The sequence below is a fragment of the Dipodomys ordii genome, unplaced genomic scaffold (genome assembly GCF_000151885.1).
Source record: "Dipodomys ordii isolate 6190 unplaced genomic scaffold, Dord_2.0 Scaffold55, whole genome shotgun sequence".
Lineage (NCBI taxonomy): Eukaryota > Metazoa > Chordata > Mammalia > Rodentia > Heteromyidae > Dipodomys > Dipodomys ordii.
Genome location: NW_012267271.1, coordinates 4,839,103 through 4,850,461, shown reverse-complemented (window position 1 = coordinate 4,850,461; position 11,359 = coordinate 4,839,103).

Genomic DNA, 11,359 nt, shown 5'->3' with positions numbered 1-11,359 from the left:
ATAGACTCAATGGAATTAGACGCTGGAGAAAAGGAAGGATCATCAGAAATTGCTAGCAGAAAACTGAACTGAGAAGGAAGCTTCTAAGAACTGACAAACAATGACCCTTATGAAAAACAGCTGTTCACTCCCACAACACCTACCTGCCCAGGCCCTTCTGGTCATGCCGGCCAACACAGGCACACCACCAAATGAGAAAGATGGGTGTGGAAGCCTTATGTCTATATTGTCAACTTTACAGGGGCTTTAGAGTTCAAAGGAGACAACAGTGTTGGAGCTTAGAGAATTACTGTAAATCCTTCAAAAGGCCTTTCATCTGGTCTCTGCATTCATTCATTTAGAATGAATTTATTCTTATTTAAATCAGCTTTTCTCTGTCTTTCCAGATCCCAGCCTGACTTAATGAAAAGATGAATTATAAAACTGTCAAACCCTTCACAACACCCAGCAGAATACATCTAAAATGTCACTCTACTGTCTTCAGCCAGCCAACCATTTGCCTGTGTGATGACCAGACCAGTTCCAGACATACAATGAAGACAGAACCACATTCCATTGTGTTTGGAGGATAGTCTCCTGAAGATCTGCCCTCCTCTGCATCTCCCAGGGATGGGGGGAACTTCAGAAAGCAAGGAGGCTGAGTGGGTGAGCTCCAGTTTCAAGGCAGGCCATGGGCTCCCTGCAGTGGTGCTGCTCCCTGCGGCACTCAATCTGTCCCAAATTTGAGCGAATGCTTTGTTGGGCAGTTGTTCCAGATTTCAATGTCAAAAAAGGAACCGACCTATTTATGGGAGAAACACGCAATATGCTACTTGATCTTATCGAGAACAAGCCAGGCTAGAGGTGTGGCTCAGGTATTGGAGCACTTACACTTGCCTGGTACATTCCACCTACAGCAGGTGCTGTCCCTCAGCTCTTCAGCTCAAGGCTAGTGCACTACCACTCGAGCCACAGCGCCACTTCCTGTTTTTTTTTTTGATTATGTGGTGCTGAGGAATCGAACCCAGGGCCTCATGCATGCAAGGCAAGCGCTTTATCACTAAGCCACCTTCCCAGCCCAATAACCACATTTATTATAGGCACCACTAATTTAATAGCTCTGTATCCTTTTGCTGCTTGCACTGTGTAATGATGCCTTTTGATTTTACTGGGGTTTTTTTGTGCATTAAATGTTTTTCATTTTTATTGTGTGTTGTCATTATTGGGGACATACATAGTTTTGTTTTATACAGCTAAATCTCATCTTCTGTAATTTTTGGTCTCATCTGGGAAATTTATTGCACTTAAAATCAATAGCAGCTTTTTTTTTTTTTTGATCAGTCATGGAGCTTGAACTCTGGACTTGGGCTCTGTCCCTCAGCTCTTCAGCTCAAGGCTAGTGCTCTACCACTTGAGACACAGCGCCACTTCTGGTTTTCTGAGTGGTTTATTGGAGATAAGAGTCTCACAGATTTTCCTGCCAGGGCTGGCTTTGAACCATGATCCTCAGATCTTAGCCTCCTGTAGCTAGGATTACAGGCGTGAGCAACCGGCTCCTGCCACAACAGCAGGTTTCTGCCATGTTACTTACTACATTATTTTTATGTTCCTTGTCCTCACATTTTAGCTGAATATTTTTAAAAAGTGAGTTTACTAGCCAGGCGCCGATGGCTCACACCTGTAAACCTAGCTACTCAGGAGACTGAGATCCTAGGATCATGGTTTGAAGTCTCCCGGACAGGAAAGTCTGTGAGAATGTTATTGCCAATAAACTACCCCTCCAAAAACAGCAGGAAGTGGAGCTGTGTTCAAGTGGTAGAGCACTATCCTTTAGTAAAAGAAACTCAGAGACAACACTCAAGCCCTGAATTTAAGCCCTAGGATGGGCTCCAAAAACAACAACAACAAAATTGAATATTAAGGCAGTAATATTTATTTATACATTTCCCTTGTTCTAACTCTCCCTCTCTCCCCTCAGAAATGGTTGACATTGAAACCCATCAGGAAATGATCTAATCTGCTTGCTAACAAGATGTTCTGGTGAAGAATTTTTCTAAGGAAGGTATAGTTATGTCTGGAATAATTGTATTACACAGTCTGGAATAATTGTATTACACAGGAGTACCAGAAGGATGTCTAAGATTTTAGGATTAAAGATTCCTATCAGAGGTTCACTGCATTTTTTTTAAAAAATTTTACTTTTTTGCCAGTTCTGGGACTTGAATTCTGGGCCTGGACACCACTTGAGCCGCAGCTTGACTTTCACACTCTGGTGGTTAACTGGAGATGAGTTTCATGGACTTTCTTGCCCAGGCTGGCTTTGAACCTCAATCCTCAGATCTTGGCTTCCTTAGTAGCTGGAATAAAACCATGAGCCATTGGCACCTGAATTGCATTTCTACAATCTCTAAGAAGTTACATATTGGGAATATAGCTCACTGGCACAGCTTTTGCCTAGCATGTGCAAAGCTTCACTTAGCACCACAAAAAAAAAAAAAAGGTTCCACTTGAGCAAGTGTCACTGCACTGGGCCCTGCCTGATGTAGCCCTACCAATCTAGATAGATAGTCCAGCAAGGCTCTGCTAAAATTAACCAACCTAAAAGGCTCGCTTTGTCACCCCAGTGAAGTAGAATGGAGTCAATTCTATACCAAGTGCTTTGGTCAGGCAATAATGGACTCTTCTTCCCTGCAGTAGATCAGCTGATGTCAGTAGGCGGGAGCTCTGCCAAGCATAACTGGCTGTGTCTGGAGAGCTGGACATCTGAAAGTCACCGATGTGCTCCCACAGTAACCGCATGCAGATGTTTTAATGGTAAGATTACAGGAGACAACAAAGGAGACTGAGGGAGAGAGAGATAGTGGTAGAGTGCTTGCCTAGCAGAATTGCAAGGCCCTGGGTTTGATCACAACACTGGAAATAAAACAGGTTTCTGGGGCTGGGAAGGTGGCTCAGTGGTAGAGCACTTGCCTTGCATGCATGAGGCCCTAGGTTCGATTCCTCAGCACCACATAAGCAAAAAGAAAAAAGCTGGAAGTGGTGCTGTGGCTCAAGTGGTAGAGTGCTAGCCTTGAGCTGAAGAGCTAAGGGACAGGGCCCAGGCCCAGAGTTCAGGCCCCATAACTGGACCAAAAAAAAAAAAAAAAGAGGTTTCTCTTCTAACCTGATAGGGCCCTGTCTCTAGTTTATTTACCAGAGTCCCAGTTTCCTTTTTGGCTCTTAAAGGGTCATCTCCACAGACTTCATTAAACATAGGAAAAAAATTTCATAACTATAGCTTAAGAATTACTGCCATCCAAAGGTGCTACAACCAACGTCAGTGTGCTGGGAATTTCTGGGACCCTGGCATGTGGCCACATTCCTTCCATGGCTGAGGCTGCACACTGCAAGAGCCCCACCCCTTCCCTGGCAATATGTAAGAGTCTGATAAGGCTGACTCCACCAAGAATGTTCCAGACTTTCCCCAAACTTCTAGGACTAACATCTTTAAAGTACCACTAGAAAGGAAAACCTGGCAAAGTGTCCATCAAAAACCAATCTCCACTGGGCGCCGGTGGTTCATGCTTGTAATCCTAGCTACTCAGGAGGCTGAGATCTGAGGATCACGGTTCAAAGCCAGCCCAAGCAGGAAAGTCCATGAGACTCTTAGCTCCAATAAAAACCACTAGAAAACCGGAAGTGGCGCTGTGGCTCAAGCAGTAGAACGCTCGCCTTGAGCTGAAGAGCACAGGGACAGCGCCCAAACCCAGAGAAAAAAAAAAAAAAACCAACCTCCAACAGTACCAACTTATCTGTCTATCCCATTCACCGTTGGAAAACCACAGTAGAGAAGACTTCCTAGGAGTGCGACCAGTGGACCCCTTATCTTAGGGCAACTGATTCACTCTGATTTTGCCAATCAGGTCCATGTATGCAGAGAATGTAGGAGAAGAAATAAAATACTAGGTGTATTCTCTCTATGTTTAAGGACAGGTCCCATTTAATGTAACTGAATCGGGAGATCTTTGCAAATCTTATTAGAAGAGTCAAGATACAGCTATTTATAAATGCTGCAATGCAGCACTCAAAATGTTAGCTGCATCATCCAGCAAGCAATGTGAGCAGATCTCAGAGGGATAAAACAGGAATTACAAGCATCTCCTTTATTATAATAAAGGGTCATGCCAGAATTCTTACAATACTGCCAGATCTTTGGGAAGTAAGAGTGGGTTCTAAAAATATAAAATTTAGCTATAGGAAATGGCACTGTCAAATGGTAGAGTGCTAGTCTTGAGCCAAAGAAGCTCAGGAACAAGGCTCAGGCCCAGAGTTCAAGCCTCAGGACCATGCCCCCTCCACCCCCCAAAAAAAAAAATTCAGCTATAAATTTTTAACTAAATACATAGACAAACCATGTCCCATGGCTGGGAAGGTGGCTCAGTGGTAGAGTACTTGTCTTGCATACATGAGGCCCTGAGTTCGATTCCTCAGCACCACATAAGCAGAAAAAGTCGGAAGTGGCACTGCAGCTCAAGTGGTAGAGCACTAGCCTTGAGCTGAAGAGCTGAAGTACCCAGCGCCCAAGCCAGGTGCTGGTGGCTCATGGTTGTAATCTTAGCTGTTCAAAGGCTAAGATCTGAGAACCATAGTTCAAAGCCAGCCCCTACAAGAAAGTCCATGAGATTCTTATCTCCAATCAGCCACCAGAAAACCGGAAGTGGTGTTGTAGCTCAAAGTGGTAGAGTGCTAGCCTTGAGCAAAAGAGCTCAGGGACAATGCCTAGGCCCTAAATTCAAGTCCCATGACCCACAAAAAATAATAATAAAAAAAAAGACTACATATCCAACACAGTCTTACACATATTATCAACTGAAACAGATTCTTTAAGAATTTTAAAAAAGAGTATCCTTATCTTTCTGCTGAATGACAAGAGGTTCTTGGTACTTCGCAACTTTTAAAATGCCCTCACCTAATATACAGGAGCTATATACAACTGTACAAAGAGAAGTATCTACTCAGCAGTGGGGCCATAGCTGAGATCATACTGCGTTAAGCAACACAACAGACTGCAGATGCAAACATTTCAAACCAAAGGTCAAATGGCTTTGGATTCTGCAAACTTGGCACCTGCAGTAAATAGCTTAGGACACCCTCATATGCCTCTTAGAGAATGGAAGAATTTGACAGGCACAGTTTCTTTACGGAACCCCAAAGATAAAAACAAAAGGAGCCAGGTGCTGGTGGCTCATGCCTGTAATTCTAGCTACTCAGGAGGCTGAGATCTGAGGATCATGGTTCAAAGCCAGCCCAGGCAGGAAAGTCTGTGAGACTCATCTCCAATAAACCACTCAGAAAACTGCAAGTGGCACTGTGGCTCAAGTGGCAGAGTGCTAGCCTTGAGCTGAAAAGCTGAGGGACAGTGTCCAAGCCCAGAGTTCAAGCCCCACGACTGGGGGGAAGGGGAAGGGGAGGAGGAATCTCATCAAAACAAAGCATTGGCATTGCCATTCTTCCAACAAGGGGAATGTGCTAGAGATCCAAAGCTTTCAGAATACTACAGATAGAATGGCAACTTTCAGACAGGACTCCAGCTACTCTGCTGGCAAAAAATGGATTCTTAGGGATTCACAGGAGAAACACAAGAGAAACAGATTAGCTGCCTCTATGGAAAAATGCATAAGCATCACCCATGCTAGAGGTCACAGAAACCACTCATCTGTGTTTTTGTTGCTTAGTCAGAGCCCAAATGTGCAGAACTGACAGTACCTTTTTTCTACGGCTTAGGAAGCTAGCCTATTACCAAATTCTACATTTGGAAAGCAAAAGAATTATATCCATGAATGTGGAAGAACAAACCACCAAAGAATTTGTTAGCACCCATAAAATTGTGCATCAGTTGATTCTCAGATCAAACAAATTAACTCAAAACTAGCTTAGCTGCAGATTTTAGTGGCAGATCTTATGGTAAGCAAAGAGGTAAATAATACATCAAAAGTAAGACTCTCAACACCATGAAGAAAAACAACAAATATTTTTGCTTAAACCACATTCCAACAAGGATTGTGGACCTGCATGTCAGCCTTCAAATGGATTAATTCATTTCAACTTGTTAGTACAATTCTGCAGAGGCAAGGAGCAGGAACTTAGGACTAAAAAAGCAAGATTCAGACTGCATTGCATCAAAACCCAGAAATGCAGACCAAGCTGGGAAAACTTACTTCTGAATGCTTCCCAAATACTATCTTGCTGATACTTACCTTTTAACCTGTAAAATTCAGATGAGAGGTATTTAAGTGTAACATATTGTTATTAAGATTCAAACCAGGAAAAGGAAAAAACAAAAACAGGAAGAAGTCGTAACATGGCCCATTTTTTATAAACCTCACTTAAATAATTAATTGGTCTGGTTTATAAAAGGGCCTGCCTTGGATTTATCACCTAAAATTTCTAAAAGTTTTCAAAATTTTTATGTCTCATGTTAGAATATCAAGATAATAATTTTAACTATTTTTCATTTTGAAAAATGTCCAATTTTAGAGAACATAAAAGCTACACAAATAAATATATAGAACTGTTTTGTTGTTTAAAAAAAATGCTGGGATTGCAGCAGAAGTCCATGGAAAAGGAAACAAACCCAAGTTTACAATATCTGTCAAATTTTTTAAAGTACTATTTATACAACATGTTTTCAGGAAACTATCTCAAGTATCTAGGATAATTTAAGTCCCTTGGTTCTTAAGAACCAAGTAGCCATCAATAAAAAATATCAGCAAACAACTCCATGCAAACACAAGGATGGCAATAAGAAATTCATTCATGCCTTAAAGAGAAAGAAGGGAATGTAGGAAAAGAAAGGCATTGAAAAATTTAGAGCAAAGTATACTAAGACTACTGATTGTGTGGCACCAGAAGCCATAAAACAAACCCTAATCACCCTTTCTGTTTAACAGAAAGGTCATGCAGGCAGGGTTGAGGCCCCTTTCTTTGGATCATTCAATCTCTGGCACAAATGTATCTTCACTGCAAGCCAGGCAAATCCAAAGGCAACACGTTTTCTGCATGCTGGTCAAATACCTGGACTCTGCGTTTACGAAACGATGACAACATGATGGAGGAATGTGGAGTCTAAAAAAGGGGGGGGAAGAGCAAGATAACAAGCTTCTAAGGGCAAAGCAAACAGAACGACTTCAAAATGGAGAGAGCAGATTTGTAAAAATATATGAATATAGGTAAAAATCAAATTTCATTTACTTCTCCAACATTATGATATTCCATATAGTTTCTAAATCCCACCTGGGATTGAAAATACAGAAAGAGAGCCAAGGGTCCATGTCTTGGCCATTACTCTCATCATTATGTGCTGTTCTGGCCAAGTCATGCCGTCTTTCAGGTCTCAGTCTCCCCATGTGCCCGTGTTAATACGAGTGTGCTTTTCTGTTGGTGGTGGTGGTGGTGGTCATGGGGCCTGAACTCTGGGCCCGGGTGCTGTCCCTGAGCTCTTTAGCTCAAGGCTAGCACTCTACCACTTGAGCCACATACCACTTTCGGCTTTTTCTGCTTATGTGGTGCTGAAGAATCAAACCCAGGGCCTCATGCTTGCAAGGCAAACACTCTACCACTGAGCCACCTTCCCAGCCCTTACTTGTTTATTATTTTTTAACTTTATTTTAAATAGTTCTACAAAGGGGTTTGAATTCCACAAGTCAAATGAATATTGATCAATGTCACCCCTTCTATTGTTGTTTCCCATGAAAATGCTTTTTAAACTAAACATGCCCTTCTATCCACATACTGGTAAGTTAGTTGAGATATCTAGAGCTGTGGTAATCATAAATCCCCTTCCATTCAATAATAAAAGAATGATTGCCTGAAATTACCTACAAGAACAAACTCAAGCTACAAAGAAAGATGCAACTTGGCTGGCATACTTCCTTTACTATTACTATTTCAAGAGGACCATGCAAAAGAGAGAGAGGTGATGGCTCACTGCACAGCTGTTCCAGCCAACTGGTCCCCAGTGATCAGCCATGTAGTCCTCCTCCACATTCCTGCAGTCAGCATTTGCCACAAGGGCACTAAATTGTTCTGGAAGGCCATAGCTGACAGGCTGCAGCAGACCCAGATGCATAACTAGTGGAGGATTGATTACAAAGGCAGGCTAACCTCTAGGCCCTGTTCTCAGTGTACACGTAGGGTGCTATTCCTCGGATCCTCTTCTTACAATCTCTATCAATTCCACCTTTTGAGATGAGGAAAAGCAGAGAAAATTCTAATGAAAATATACACTTAAAATAGATCTCCCCACGTAGACCTGTTCATCAGATCATTTGACAGGCTTACTTGGGAGTCTGTGACACTGGATTTCTACAATAACTAAATTACTACAAAGCATGCTGCCAAGACCAAAATTATATTGAGTGGCTGGAGTGGGGTGCTGGTGGATCACACTTGCAATTGCAGCTACTCAGGAGACTGAGATCTGAGGATCGCAGTTAAAAGCCTGGGAGGAGGGGCTGGGAAGGTGGCTCAGTGGTAGAGCGCTTGCTTTGCATGCCTGAAGCCCTGGGTTCGATTCCTCAGCACCACATAAGCAAAAAGAAAAAAGCCGGAAGTGGCGCTGTGGCTCAAGTGGTAGAAAGCTAGCCTTGGGCTGAAGAGCTGAGGGACAGCACCCAGGCCCAGAGTTCAGGCCCCACAACAAAAACAAAACAAAGCCTGGGAGGAAAGTCTATGAGACTCTTATCTCTATTCACCAAAAAGCTGGAAATGGAGCTGTGGCTCAAGTGGTAGAGTGCTCACCTTGAACACAAAAGCTCAGGGACAGTGCCCAGGCACTGAGTTCAAGCCCCTCCTCCCCCCTGGAAAGGGAGAGAAAGAGTGAGGGGGGGATGAAGCTGGGTTCAGGAGCTCCAGCATGGAGTCCCAGCTATTTGGACAAAGAATTCTTTTTTTTTTTTTTTGTCTTTTCCTTTTTGGTACTGGGGATCGAACCCAGGACGTTTCACTTGCTAGGCAAGCGCTTTGCCACTGAGCTACATCCCAGCCCCCCAGCTATTTGGGAAACGGGGGCAGGAAAATCACTTGAGTCAAGGAGTGTAAGGCTACCTCATTATGCAACATAGCAACACAGAAAATCCTTATCTCTTAAAAAAACAAGGTGGGGATGGGGGACTGGAGTATGGCTTAAATGGTAGCGCACCAATCACTAAGGAAAAGCTGAGCAGGGCGCTGGTGGCTCACACCTGTAATCCTAGCTACTCAGGAAGCTGAGATCTGAGGTTTAAAGCCAGCCTGGGTAGGAGTCTGTGAGACTTTTTTTTTTGGTCTGTCATAGGGCTTGAACTCTGGGTTTGGGCATTGTCCCTGCGCTCTTCAGCTCAAGGCAAGCGCTCTACTGCTTGAGCCACAGCGCCACTTCCAGTTTTCTAGTGGTTTAATGGAGATAAAAGTCTCACAGACTTTCCAGCCTGGGCTGGCTTTGAACCATGATCCTTAGATCTCACCTTCCTGAATAGCTAGGATTACAGGCATGAGCCACTGGCACTCGGCTCTGTGAGACTCTTATTTCCAATTAACCACCAGAAAACCGGAAATGGTGCTGTGGTTCAAGTGGTAGAGTGCTAGCCTTGAGCTAGAGAGCTGAGGGACAGCGCCCAGGCCCAGAGCCCAAGCCCAACAACTGGGGGGGGGGGACGGGGAAAGTGAGGAAGATGGAGGGAGGGAGACAGAAAGCAATCAGAGAATAAATTAGGCTGATGGTTTAGTAAAAGAACTGTCACAGCAAGTGGCACTGTGGCTCAAGCAGTAGAGTGCTCGCCTTGAGCTGAAGAGTGCAAGGACAGTGCCCAAGCCCAGAGTTCTAGCCCCACAACCGACAAACACACACACACATACACACAAAAGAACTGTCACGGCTGGGAAGGTGGCTCAGTGGTAGAGTGCTTGCCTTGCATGCATGAGGCCCTGGGTTTGATTCTTCAGCACCACATAAGCAGAAAAAGCTGGAAGCGGTGCTGTGGCTCAAGTGGTAGAGCACTAGCCTTGAGCTGAAGAGCTAAGGGACAGCGCCCAGGCCCAGAGTTCAAGCCCCACAACTGGCAAAAAAAAAAAAAAAACTGTCACATACTTGTCTGGTGCAGGGCAAATCCTCCTTTCTCTTCTCTCCACCTAGGTCCCTCCCTGGATACCACTTAACATACTTTGAAGGTCCCTTTGAGTAATATTGGCCCAGTTACTGAAAAAGGTTTATTACAATTTCCCTCGGAGAGCTTACTGCAGCACATTTTTATATCCCACAGCTGCATATTTTTTAAACTTTGACTTCAATTTGACCTTTTAAAATCTAAGCCATTAGCTGCAATGAGATGGACAGTAAATAAATGACTAGTTGAGAAGTGGGAACAGTGGCTCATTGGCTTCCTACAGCTGACTGTTCCTGCTGCTATTCTTAAGATTTTCGTTTCTTGGCTGCAAAACACCCCCACCCTTCCATCTTTGATACATTCTGTTTCATTTAAGTCCAATTGCTATGACGACGCAATTTCTCAACACATTATGAAAATACTTTATTCGGTTTCTCCTCTATTCTTCCAAGACTGCCATAAAGGTTTTTTTTTCTAAAATACCATTAAGACAGGACAAAGGACCTAAATATTTTAGGATCTATTTTATAATCTTTTTTAAAAGATCTGATCGCTCAGGAGCAGGAGGCTGAGACAGGATGATCTCAAATTCGAGGTCAGCCTGTATTACACAGTGAGATCTAGTCTCAAAATAAGTAACAAAAAAACTAACCAAATAATAAACAGTAATAAAAAAAATAACTACACAAAAAGATCTGACAAGGTGTTGTAACAGTTCCAGAAACATCTCACCCTAGCTTTCTGGGCTATTGTCTTTCATTTAAAGTATATTTAACCTTACCAAGCCCTTTATTTAAAATATTTTATTTCAGTACCTGAGACTTTTGAAAGCATTTTTATCTGAGAAGCATAATCAAATCGCTGGGGCAGCTTGCAAACAAAAGACTGCTCTATCATCCCACACTGGCATGGTTGAAGAACTGACAAATAATTTACTGCCTTGGTCTTAAAAGACCCAGACTAAAGCACTGTAAGCCATTAAGTTATTTGATTTGGGTCTCACACGAAGCAAGTACCCATCCATACTGATTGCTTATAAGCAGATCACAACTGGAGGGGGGGGGAATATGTTTATTACAGGGGAAGAAAAGGAGACGGTCAGTTTCAGCCCTCTCTGCGGCTACAGAGAAGGCCAAAGGCCGACATACAGAATGGTATTAAGGTCGATCAAGGAGCCTTTGCTCTACGCGCTAGGCTCTTCCCCTTCAAGGGGTGGGGGCATCGCACGAAAGGGTGCAGGAGACGGGGAGTGGGGGGGG